The sequence below is a fragment of the Leucoraja erinacea genome, chromosome 8 (assembly GCF_028641065.1).
Source record: "Leucoraja erinacea ecotype New England chromosome 8, Leri_hhj_1, whole genome shotgun sequence".
In the NCBI taxonomy this organism is placed as follows: Eukaryota; Metazoa; Chordata; class Chondrichthyes; order Rajiformes; family Rajidae; genus Leucoraja; species Leucoraja erinaceus.
This window is the reverse complement of record NC_073384.1, coordinates 3205431-3218814: the sequence shown is the minus strand read 5'-3', so window position 1 is coordinate 3218814 and position 13384 is coordinate 3205431. Positions and strand designations below refer to the sequence as shown.

The window sequence follows — 13384 nt, the reverse complement described above, 5'->3', positions numbered from 1 at the left end:
GGGTGTGGGGGAGAGAGGGCTGCAGTGTCGGGGGGGGAGAGGGGAGCAGGGGGGGGGGGAGAGAGAGCTACAGTCACTGGGGAGAGAGTTTACACACAGGCCGCCGCCGCCAGCGTCATGACTCGAGTTGTTTGTCGTTCAGGTTGTGGTTTGTGGGAAATATTCAAGAAATTAGACGGAAGTGAAACCGTGAGTTAGTTTCAAGGTTACTTTAGTGTTGGTCGCAGAACAAAAAAGGCTGGAGAAACACACAGAGCTGGCCGGGCAGCATCTGCGGGGAGTCGGGACCCTTCATCAGCCTGGGGGGGGGGGGAGGGGCGGACACTGCCTGGCGAGTGATGGGTGGATACGGGGGGGGGGGGGGGGGGGGGGGGGGGGGGGGGGGGGGGGGGGGGGGGGGTGGAGTACGTGACAGGCTGGAGGTGAAAAGGAGACAAAATGTGTCAGACACAGAAGAGAAATGTGAAGCTGGAGGGAGGTGGAAGGTGAGCGGGGGAAGGGAGGAGGGGGGGGAGGAGGGGGGGGGGGGGGTGAAGGGAATGCCGGAGATGGGGAACGGGGCAAGGAGCTAACAGGAGGAAAGTGGAGCCCTGTGACATGGGTGGGAGAGACGTGTATACACACACACACACACACGGGACTATACAGAGGGAGGGGGAGGATGGGTGGGGAGAATTTAATGTTCATCCCACTGTGTCGTAAGTAGAGTGAGGTGCTGGGCTTTGTGGTGTCAGTCTGGCAACAGAGGAGGCCCAGGACAGAAAGGTCAGTGAGGGAATGGGAAGGGGAGTTGAAACAGTTGGGGGTCAGGAGATCCAGCAAGGCCTTGGCAGGCCAAGTGCAAGCGAAACTGCAGCCGAGTCTACAATGTGGTCTTGGTGTTGCCTGTATCCACCCATCACTCGTCAGGCTTTGTCCTGCACCCACCCCTCCAGCCTGGCTCAAAACACCTGTCCATCCCCTCCATAGTCTGTCTGTCTAGAGGGTTACTCCAGCAGTTTGTATTTTGCTAGTCTCTCGAACAATAGAACAAAATCTGCTTTATTAAGGTTTGTTGATATTCGCGACTGGTTGATTTTTGAGATTGTGAGTTGGGTAACAAAGATAAATGCTGTGTTGTTTTTAGATTTATATATATCTGGACAACGACTTTTCCACTCTCTCTAAATGTGATTGATTGATTCACAGGTTCTCGATGGTTGATGTAATATAACAGTGATAAATGCATTGGGATAAGTTGCTATCCAAGAGCATTTCCCAGATTGTTATTTGTTGTGGTTTAGAGTTTTGATTATTTTTCAACATTCCTGGAGCAGCCTATAAATCGAGTATAATATTTGCATTTGCTGAATGGAGAGATGGTTGACTTTCTACAGAGCCAGAAATAATGTGCTGTTCTAGTGAATCTTGCTCATTGGGTGGCAACAGAACAAGTGCATTTGGAAAACGGTGAACCTGTAAGTAAGTAAGAATTTAGGAGATTGAGAGGGGATCTTATAGAAACTTACAAAATTCTTAAGGGGTTGGACAGGCTAGATGCAGGAAGATTGTTCCCGATGTTGGGGAAGTCCAGGACAAGGGGTCACAACTTAAGGATAAGGGGGAAATCCTTTAAAACCGAGATGAAGAGAACATTTTTCACACAGAGAGAGGTGGTTGGACTTCTGCCTACAGAGCCATTGAATATGTGCTGAGTCTAGTGAATCTTGCCTCAGGGTATGGGTACGGGCACTGAGTTGGATGATCAGCCATGCATTTGGTGCAAAACGGTGGAACCTGCACCTAAGTATGTTTCTATGTAAGGTTCAGTGGTCCAGTCTCATAAATTTGATTGCAGTTTCTGAGGAAGTGATGGAGGTGCTGGGAGATGTGGTCCACATCTAGGCTGTCTGGGGAGGTTGAAAACCTGGGCTGTAGCAAGTCTTTGACAAAGTTCCCGCCTGTGATCCACAGTGAGTTTGTACGTTGGGTGCAACTTGGCTGTGACCATATTTGGAGATTTTCGACATTTCAGGTCGAGACCCCTTATCAGGATGTAGATTAGTTGATCAAAAAAATGACAGATTGAGTTTAATCTGGATATGTACGAGGTGTATTTTGAGAAGTCAATTGCAAAAGGGAAATGGCAGGATTCTTGGGGTACTCGTTTACAACAGGATCTTGGGGTTCAAGTCCTTTTGCTCCCTAAAAATGACCACATAAGTGGAAGGGGTGGGAAAAGAGTTACATTTGCTTCCGTTGGTCTGGGCATTTAGTAGAAAAGTTGAGTCATGGTGACACCACATTTGGGGAATGGCGTACAGGTGTGGTCACCCCAACCCAGGAGAGATGTGGGAAGGTTGCAGCAGACGTTGACCAGGAAGATGTGTACATTGGCAAATATTAGCTCAGCGGACAAGTTGGACAAACATGAATTGTTTTCACTGCAGTGATCGGAACAAGGTGTGTAACAATTTCAGCAGCAGAGATTGAGTAATTCGACTTCCCCAGGGTGGAAATGTCAAATACTGGAGAGGAGAGAGAATTAAAGGAGATTCAGGCTGAAGGATGTTTGTGCAATAAACAATAGACAATAGGTGCAGGAGTAGGCCATTCGGCCCTTCGAACCAGCACCGCCATTCAATGTGATCATGGTTTATCATCCCCAATCAGTACCCCGTTCCTGCCTTCTCCCCATATCCCCTGACTCCACTATCTGTAAGAGCCCTATCTAGCTCTCTCTTGAAAGTATCCAGAGAACCGGCCTCCACCGCCCTCTGAGGCAGAGAATTCCACAGACTCGCAACTCTCTGTGTGAAAAAGTGTTTCCTCGTCTCCGTTCTAAATGGCTTACCCGTTATTCTTAAACCGTGGCCCCTGGTTCTGGACTCCCCCAACATCGGGAACATGTTTCCCGCCTCTAGCGTGTCCAAGCCCTTAATAATCTTGTATGTTTCAATAAGATCCCCTCTCTTCCTTCTAAATTCCAGAGTGTACAAGCCCAGCCGCTCCATTTTCTCAGCATATGACAGTGCTATCTGATGGAGACAATGACACAACAAAGGTTCTGAGACTTTTAGACAGACATGTGAACAATAGTTAGATTGGCAGCATTGATGGTGGAGACACTGTGGGCTATCTGTTCATGTTCGATTCCACGGTTTAGTGCGATCCAGAATTATCGCACGGTTTCAACATTTTGCTATGTGTTTCACCTAATTGTATGGTTTTGTTTCCGTTTAGTTTGAGAAGGAAATGTGTGGTGTGTGCTGCCGAGCAGCATGTCTCCATGTGACTGAGACGTTGACACGTGTTGCTCCATTAGACCTGTGGCATTATTCACATGTCACCCTGCGCGTGGCTCCATCTGTTACAGCAGCTTGTCTTTCAGGGTGACTTGTGTTTGAGCTGCCTGTGTGAATTTGTATTGTGGATCCACATGCTCCTTCTCTGTAAAATATTAAATATCAATTGTTGGGCCCTGGAAAATTTGGCGCCATGACCTCTGCAGAATTTGTCCCAGAGGCTGAAGAAAGATCCTCAATGGCTTGGCATTGAACAGGAAGAGTAATGGAGGCAACCTCTACAGGAGCACAGTGGCTTGTTCTACGTTTATCAAGCACATTCTCTCTTTGATCAGTTCAAGTTCAAGCTCAGTGAGTTTATTGTCATGTGTCCCTGTATAGGACAATGGAATTCTTGCTTTGTTTCAGCACAACAGAACATAGTAGGCATGACTACAAAACAGATCAGTGTGTCCATATACCATATATCAGAAGGCATTCTGCTCCCGACCTGCAGTGGGATTTTCAGCTTGATTTCACAAAGTATTTGATAGGTGTTGTACATGTTTGGTTTTTGATATTGTACAGCAGGCAGTTCCGTTTACTCGTGTCTCTTCTTTCTATTCAAAGATACTTTATTGTCCCATGGATCTAGGTACAGTGACATTCTTTGTTGATACATACAATACACAAATAACCACCAAGGTTCCAGCATGAGAATAACTCGCGCTTCATAGCAGTCATGTTGGTCTCTCTTCATTCTCGGTGTGTGTGTGTGTGCGCGGGTGTGTGAGTGTGTAAGTGAGTCTGCGCGTGTGTGGTTGAGTGTGTAAGTGAGTGCGCGTGTGTGTAAGTGACTGCGCACATGTCTGTGTCCCGTCCACCACATACCCTCCCAATGTGACCCTTCTTCAAACGGAACCCTCTGCAATCAGTCTAAAGAAGGGTCCTGACCTGAAACGTCATCTATCCACGTTCTCCACAGATGCTGCCTGACCCGCTGAGTTGCTCCAGCACTCTGTGAAACGTCACCTATCCATGTTCTCCACAGATGCTGCCTGACCCGCTGAGTTACTCCAGCACTCTGTGAAACGTTACCTATCCATGTTCTCTACAGATGCTGCCTGACCCGCTGAGTTACTCCAGCACTCTGTGAAACGTCACCTATCCATGTTCTCCACAGATGCTGCCTGACCCGCTGAGTTACTCCAGCACTCTGTGAAACGTCACCTATCCACATTCTCCACAGAAGCTGCCTGACCCGCTGAGTTACTCCAGCACTCTGTGTTCACCTTTGTATCAAGCTCCTCCTGTGTGACAGGAACTGTGGACAACATGTACATAATAATGTTCACCCACTTCCATCTGTGCTGTTCATGCCAGACATACCAAGTGTAGCAGCGCTAAGGTCAAGTATGTTTGTTTGTCCTGTGCATCAGATATGAGCCGGAACAATGACGTTCTTTATTGCTGCCTATTTAAAGCCACATTAGATGCACCAACCAAAAATAAAGGTTCAATAAATTAGTTTATATGAAGCAAACATGACCATGGTATGCAAAACCAAAGTAGGTGGTGCAACAATGGTCGTGCAAAGTCCGTGGAGGTTTGGTGTTCAAGAGCCTGATGGTTTGTTGGGAAGAAGCTGTTCTTGAACCTGGAGGTCACAGTTTTCAGGCTCCTGTACCTTCTGCCCGATGGTGGCAGCGAGATGAGAGCGTGGCCAGGGTGGTGTGGGTCTCTGATGATGCTGGCTGCCTTTTTGTGACGAGTCCCCGTGATGGACTGGGCAGTGTCTCTGTGGTCTCTGTCATTCTTGAGCGTTTGAATTTCCAAACCTGGCCCTGATGAAGCCAGCCACTGTTCACCCGTAGGTCAGATAGAATATTCAGTGACGTGCCAATTCCATTCCGCCTCTGCGGAAGTAGAGGCAATAATGGGCTTGTGTGGTGATTGACTCAATGTGCTGGGACTAGGACAGATCTTCACAAAGATTTACACCTGGGGCCTGAAGACGTTCACTCCACCTTCCACCCTCGCCATTCACTTCCTGAAGTCAATGATCAGCTCCTTGGTCTTGCTAACTCTGGGTCCTCACAACCAGATTACAGATGTCATTCCTGTATTTTGACGTTACCCGTTATTCATCCAATGACCAATCCAATTTTAGAAGGATGAGGGGCGAATCTTATAGAAACATATAAAAGGACTGGACAAACTAGATGCAGGAAAAATGTTCCCAATGTTGGGCGAGTCCAGAACCAGGGGCCACAGTCTTAGAATAAAGGGGAGGCCATTTAAGACTGAGGTGAGAAAACACTGTTTCACCCAGAGAGTTGTGAATTTGTGGAATTCCCTGCCACAGAGGGCAGTGGAGGCCAAGTCACTGGATGGATTTCAGAGAGAGTTAGATAGAGCTCTAGGGGCTAGTGGAGTCAAGGGATGTGGTGCTGGCTCGAAGGGCCGAATGGCCTACTCCTGCACCTATTTTCTATGATTCTTTGACCTCACCTGGTCCTCGGTGACTGACATCACCGCATTGTTGGGGCTTTGGGAGCCTGAAAAGCGACATCAATGTTCTGACAATTGAAGCGAGCGTTGCAACTATTGAGCTGGTTCAGTCACTTGATGCCACTAATTGCCGCCCAGTGACGAGGTGCAGGTCCTGCCACAGATGCCAACGTCCGCGTGAAGTTGCAGTTTAGTTATGCTCAAAGATCACGCCCGGACTTTGTGTAACGCTCGAGGTCGCCTGAATTTAACACCATGGACCTTCTGTTCATCCAAGGCTTCTGGGTTGGGGAACACTCAGATGGTTTTTGTGGGAACACTCCCCTCCACACATTTCATCATGAATTCTGTAACGACTGACATATTCTGGTCCGTTGCTGGGCTCCTTGATCCTGGAGCCCAGTGTACTGACTCCAAGCAGTTCCTCTGCCTGACTACCACGCAGCACACACTCTTCAGTTGCTGCCTGTATGCAGGAAGGAACACAACAGCTGAATGGTCTCTGCACCGACCAGGGATGGAACGAGAGACATCTCTGATGGTCGCAGGACTGAGTCAAAAAGGCTATTGGAGAAAAGCTACGCCTTAAACTGGAAAGAGCGCCAGGACGAGAGGGCCTGAGCTGCAGGGAGAGGTTGAGCAGCCGAGGACTTTATTCCTTGGAGCGCAGGAGGCTAAGGGGTGATCTTATAGACGTGTACAAAATTATGAATAAATCGGGTGAATGCACAGAGGTTTTTTTTACACTGGGTAAGGAATCAAAAACCAGGGGACACGGGTTTAAGATGAGAGGGCAAAGATTTAGGAACCTGAGGGGTAACTTTTTCACAGAGTGCATGGTGAGTGTAGAGAACAAGCTGCCAGAGGAGGTAGTTGAGGCAGGTATTGTAACAACCTTTAGTGGATAGGGGAGGGCCAGGCTGGTGATCTGCCATGTTTTGGCCATGAAAGAGGCCTCTTGTTCACTGCTGACCATGGGATCTTAGACACAAAATGCTGGAGTAAAACCCCTGTCCCACGGTACGAGTTCAGTCCAAGAGCTCTCCCGAGTTTGCCCTGATTCAAACTCGGAGATTTACGGTAATAGCCACTTGTCGGTACTCGGGGCTCTCGTGGACATTTCTCATCATGTTGAAAAATCTTCACGAGTCTTCCCGTGTTTGCCTGTCGTTAGTGAGTCTTCCCGAGTGTAAAGGAATCTAGTCGTCAGCCTTAGTCCTTTAACTAAGTCTTTATTCAAACACTACTCACACACGTTCCAGTACTAACCACAACTGGTCCACGCACATACTGGAACCCAACAGGGAGGGAACATGCAGATACTACAGTTATGCTACAAAGTGTGGGAGGGTCAATATGATAATGAGGTAGTTACATATATGGTTGCATGCATAACCATCTACATCCCTTCCTGTAAGATAAACATCCCACCGGTTTCTAGTCCCCCACCTGTTTTGCCGCCTGTTCCATTCCCCCGTTCTTCTCTGCCCCTGCCTTCCTCTTTGGGGGAGGGGAGTGAGGGTTGCATGCATAACCATCTACACCGAGTATCTGCCGTTAGCGTTACGAGCCGCTAAGAGACGTCCCCGAGCTCCAACGTACCCGCTACGTTCATTCTCCGTGCTTACCACGAGTTTGATTATTTTTAAACTCAGGAGAGCACTTGGAATGAACTCGTACCGTGGGACACATTAGTAACTCAGTGGGACAGGCAGCATCTCTGGAGAGAAGGAATGTGGGACGTTTTAGGTCGAGACACTTCTTCAGATCTTTATTTTTACAGAACAAAGCACCATAACTATTTTATTTATACTGCTGTCTAATCTTTAACAATAACAGAGCTTGTTTGAACTTCCAACAAATAGCTTCAGCGGTAGATGTAAGATTCAGCACTTGGCTTAATGTTTGGGTTCAATGTCATCTACAGGGAGTTGTCTTTGCTCATGGATACTGTTTGTGTTCACAGCAAGTGTCGGACAGTAGCTTCATTATAATTTGTTACAAGTTGCAAATTGACTAGCTGTTTTGTAACCATTTAACAGCTCTTACATTAACTAAATAGTTGTCATCCATTGTTCTGTTACTTTAGTCAGACAGTCCTTGTAATGAATGATTCACGGGGCTGGGCCTGGTGTTTACTCCTCTGATTCACGGGGCCGGGCCTGGTGTTTACTCCTCTGATCTTTGTTTATGAAGCACGACTCCCTGTGTATTAAACGCAGTTAATATTATGGCTAAATGTTAATGTGGGTCATGTGACCCGATCTGGATCGGCAAACTGTTCATGGGACAAGCGAATGTTGACCCAAGTCACACACGCACACGCAGTCACACACACGCGCACGCAGTCACACACACACGCAGTCACACACGCACACGCAGCCACACACAGTCACACGCACACGCAGTCACACACGCACACGCAGTCACACACACACACACGCAGTCACACACACACGGAGTCTCACACACGCAGTCACACACACACGCAGTCACACACGCACACGCACACACACGCACACGCAGTCACACACGCACACGCAGTCACACACACGCACACGCATACACGCAGTCACACACGCACACGCAGTCACACACGCACACGCAGTCACACACGCACACGCAGTCACACACGCACACGCAGTCACACACGCACACGCAGTCACACACGCACACGCAGTCACACACGCACACGCAGTCACACACGCACACATGCACACGCAGTCACACACGCACACATGCAGTCACACATGCACACGCAGTCACACACGCACACGCAGTCACACGCACACGCAGTCACACGCACACGCAGTCACACACACGCACACGCAGTCACACGCACGCGCAGTCACACGCACTCGCAGTCACACACACAGTCACACACGCACACGCAGTCACACGCACACGCAGTCACACACACACGCAGTCACACACACACGCAGTCAGTCACACACACACGCAGTCACACACACACACGCAGTCACAAGCACACGCAGTCACACACACACGCAGTCACACACACACACGCAGTCGCACACGCAGTCACACACACACGCAGTCACACGCACAACGCAGTCACACACACGCACACGCAGTCACACACACGCACACGCAGTCACACTCTGCCCATGTCCCATCTATTCATCGGGCCGCTGGACAATGACCACCCCCTCTCCCCCCCCCCCCCCCCCCCCCCCCCCCCCACCTCTGCTCCTCATAAACCCTCCCAGGGACAGGCATTCGTCACTGTACTGTGTAATGTTTGGAGAAAGTGTGGGGTCTGAAACAAACAGTTGCTGCTTGTGGTTTTAACTCTGATCTTTCATAAGAACGGATTTCCTTTTACAAAGCATTGTGGACCAGTGTACGTTACATAGAACAGGAACAGGCCCTTCAGCCCACATGCGGAACTTGATGCTAATCTCTGCCGGCCCCTCCATGCGCCTATCCAACAGTCTCTTAAACCTGTGACTTAAAAAAATTGCCCAGCCCACCTCCTTTGACCAGTCTGAAGAAAGGTCTCGACCTGAAACGTCACTCATTCCATCTCCCCAGACGCTGTCTGTCCCGATGAGTTACTCCAGCATTTGTGTCTATCTGCAGTTTTTACCAGCATCTGCCGTTCCTTCCTACACATCAGTTTTACAATTTGCCTTAGTTCTGCCCTGTGATATTTCCATCATGGGGAGAGCAGTTCTGTGTCTACCTTATCTATGCCTCTCATCATTTTATAGTCATTTTTCAGATGTTTCCTCAATCACTGACATTCCTGGGAAAACAATCAAAGTCTAACCTCTCCTCATGCCGTGTCCAAGGCCGTGTGACTTTCCCTAATTAACCTGTTCTCCTCCAAATGGGAGTAAATCCTATCCAATAGTTTTCCTGTCACACACGTGAGGCTTACAGGCCGGCACTCCCCTGGATTCTATCTACTTCCATTCTTAAATAAAGGAACAACATTAGCTGCACTCTGATCCTCCGAGACCTCGCCTGTCCAACGGAGACTTTCCCTAATTAACCTGTTCTCCTCCAAATGGGAGTAAATCCTATCCAATAGTTTTCCTGTCACACACGTGAGGCTTACAGGCCGGCACTCCCCTGGATTCTATCTACTTCCATTCTTAAATAAAGGAATAACATTAGCTACACTCTGATCCTCCGAGACCTCTCCCCCCCCCCCCCCCCCCGTGGTTCAGGAGGTGATGTCGGTGGTGGGGGGCAGTGTTTACATGATCCCAAGGGGCCATTGCTGGGTTTAGATGTGGAGGAGCCAGGCCGGCAAACAGTCCTTGTATGATTCACTGCAGCAGCAAGTCAGGAATGTGGGTCTGTCTGTTCACTCATGTTGACGTCAGGCGATGATTCGACGGTGGTGCCGCTTTCAAAAGTTGAAATACATTTTGTAATGTCTTTCGAATCCTCGGAACATTTCAAAGGCAAAGTACTTCTGAGAAGTAAAACAATACTTGTTTGTTGAATAATCAAGGTCGTCCAAAGGCACGCGCTCTATGGGATTAAGGACACGCTGTTTCTGCTTGAGGAGAGGGCAGTGTTTAGTTTCCATGTTGGCCTTTTGCTGTGAAACCTTGGCTTGTGGTTCTTTGTTTCTCTCCCTGCCTGGTGTTTAGTGTTAACTTCCTACTGCTGGTCACATTACAAACTACACAGGTGCCACTTAACACAAGGTGTTAACACCCATCACACACTCTTCATGATGAGATTTTCAAAGTATGAGCCCAGAAACAGGCCCTTCAGCCCATCGAGTCCACACCAACCATCAATCACCCATTAATACGAATGGAAAAGCTTTGGGCTGAAGAATTGTTGAAGAAGTTCCAGAGCAAGTCCGGAGAGGAGATTATGAGTGAGGAAGGAGAAATAGAAAATAAAGAGATTGAGAACGTAGTCATGTTTACAATCGGCAACAATTAAACTTTGAAGGAATGAAACCTCTTTGTGTCATGGCGATGGCGGCACAGTGACACGGTGACAGAGTTTGCACGTGCTCCCTTTGTGGCCAGGGTGAGAGGGGTCAGAGATGATCTTGCCCGCTCGCTTCCTGACCCTTGCAGTGTACAGTTCATCAATGGAGGGAAGGTTGCAGCCAATAACCTTCTCTGCTGATCGGACGATTTGCTGCAGCTGTGGGTTGAAGGGCCTGCTCCACACTGTATCTCTGCGTTTAACGTTAATGTCCAGTGTGGGTGACTGGTGGTGATTAACAGTTGATGAGACGCGTGGGCTGCGGTGTGAGTAACGCAGTCACTGTGCACACACGACTCTCACGTCGACAGTGAAGGCAGATGTTTGTCCATCGACCTGTTACATAAATAACATTGAGTATCATCAGTCAGTTTGTACTTTTTTTTCTTTCTTTTTTTTTGTACAACTTTTTTTTTTGTTACATTGAAAAAAGATTAGAATAAGAAAAAGAAGTTAGATAGTAAAGGATAGAAAGATGTGAAGTATATAGTGTGTGAAGAAAGAAAACGAGTAAATGAAGAAAGTTGAGAGAGAAAATAGAGAAAAGAAAATAAAATAAAAAAGAAAAGGAGATCATTATTTATAATCTTGACCAACCCTCGTCCAGTCCTGAAACAGTTATTTTTTACAATTGTGTTGCACCATATGATTCCAAAAAAACGACGAATGGAGACCAACTCGTAATGAATTGGTCTGATTTATCCATTAGGAGGAATCGCATTTCCTCAAGATGAGCGGTGTCCAACATACTTGCAATCCACATTTTAAGCGTTGGTATTGATGTATTGATGTTTGTACTTTTGTGAATTATAAATGATTGTGTTTGTTCGTCCATGTCTCTCTAGTAACGTGGGGAGGGCAATAATCTGATGAATGAGAACGTAAAGATGCAGTAATGGTAAATGTGAATGGCAGGGCCCTGGTGACCAGACAGGAACATAGTTCTTTGAAAGGGGGCGAGACAGGTCGACAGGAGGGTAAGAAGGGTTTAGGCATGCTGGCTTTCATCAGTCAGAGTATTGTGTAGTTGAAAAGTTATGTTGCAGCTGTACAAGATGTTGGTGAGGCCACATTTGGGGTATTGTGTTCAGCTTGGGGCTCCAAACGATGGCCCGCGGGCCACATCCGGCCCGCCTGCAGCAAGCTCTTAACACGTTCCACGTGGTGGGCTATTTTGTGGGTTCCGTGGTAGCGCAGCTTTAGAGATACACTGCGGAAACAGGCCCTTTGGCCCATCGAAGCGATGCCCGTACACACTAGCACTATGCTACACGCACTCGGGACAAATTCAATTAACCTGCAAACGTGGAATGTGGGAAGGAACCAGAGCACCCGGAGAAAACCCACGCAGGTACAAACTCCGTACAGACAGCATCCGTAGTCGGGATGGAACCCGGGTCTGTGGCGCTGTGAGGCAGCAACTCTACCGCTGCTCCTTTGTTGCAAAGGCAAGTTGTGTGGGGTGGTCGTGTGGGGAGTGGAGCGAGGGGGAGGGGTGGGGAGCTAGTTGGCGGCAGGGTCGGTGTGTAACGATCTCCCCGTGAGGGTGACCCGTGAACAAAAACGTGCCCAATATATAATGTGGCCCTCATGCTCGTTCAAGTTTGGAGGCCTCTGTGCTGCAGCAAGGATGTTGGTAAAACTCGAAAAAGTGCAGAGAAAATTAGTGATGATGTTTCCAGGACTCAAGCACCTGAGCTTCAGTGAGAGGTTGAGCAGGCTAGGAGGCTCTTGTACAGGGGTAGGGAGAGGGTGAGGGGTGCAGGAACAATTGAGCACATGTTTAAGGCAAGGATTTAATAGGAGGGGCAAGATTGGGTAGATGTGTGAAATGAGCTGCAAGAGGAGGTAGTGATATAACAACATTTATAAAACATTTGGCCGGGTACATGGACAGGAAGGGTTTAGAGGGATATGGGCCAAACGCGGGCAGGTGGGACCAGCTCACATCAGCATCTTGATCGTGTTGGACAAGTTGGGCCGAAGGACCTGTTCCTGTGCTATCTGTTTGTACAAACGACACAGTTGTTCATGTGGGGTTTTTACAGGGAGCTTGTGCTGCCTTGTCCAAAGTAATCTTCACCTGGAACTTGGGGGTTCTGAAACGCAACATGGTGTGATCTGGATTGCTTCATTTTACTGCCAGTCCTGACAAAAGCCGTCGGCTTGTGTCAATATTCCTGATTATATGCCTTTCTGAAACTTCTGGGTGGATTCGGTAATCCGTCACCAGAATCACTGGCCGCCACCACCCGACACTTCCCCACCCCTTCCCCTGGGTCTCTAACTATCTGCACACTGCTCTGTTCCAGTCACAGCTCTCCTGTTGTGTGACTTTCATTTCTTTGTTGCATGGAGATATTTGAATACATTTCCCCCATTTTGCTGGCTGGCTCCCTGGGGGGGGGGGGGGGGAGTTGAGGACACAAACAGACCCTGTGGGTTTGTGGTGTATTTAACCGTAAACACCTTTCAGCATCACGGAAACATTGCCTTTTATATTTGGGACTTCCCCTCAACCACTTCTGGGTGAGGGAGTTTGGGGAAATTGAAACTTAAGATTGTTGTCGTCATTCAGGACAGAAACAGACCCTTCGGCCCAACTTATCTGCAATGGAATTATTTTA

At 48.3% G+C, this 13384-nt stretch overlaps 1 protein-coding gene across 4 annotated transcripts in view; it reads left to right on the top strand.

Annotated features, from left to right (window-relative positions):
• The window catches only part of b3gnt2b (UDP-GlcNAc:betaGal beta-1,3-N-acetylglucosaminyltransferase 2b), a 32720-nt gene that overhangs the window by 535 nt on the left and 18801 nt on the right, over positions 1–13384 (top strand). The window lies entirely within an intron of this gene.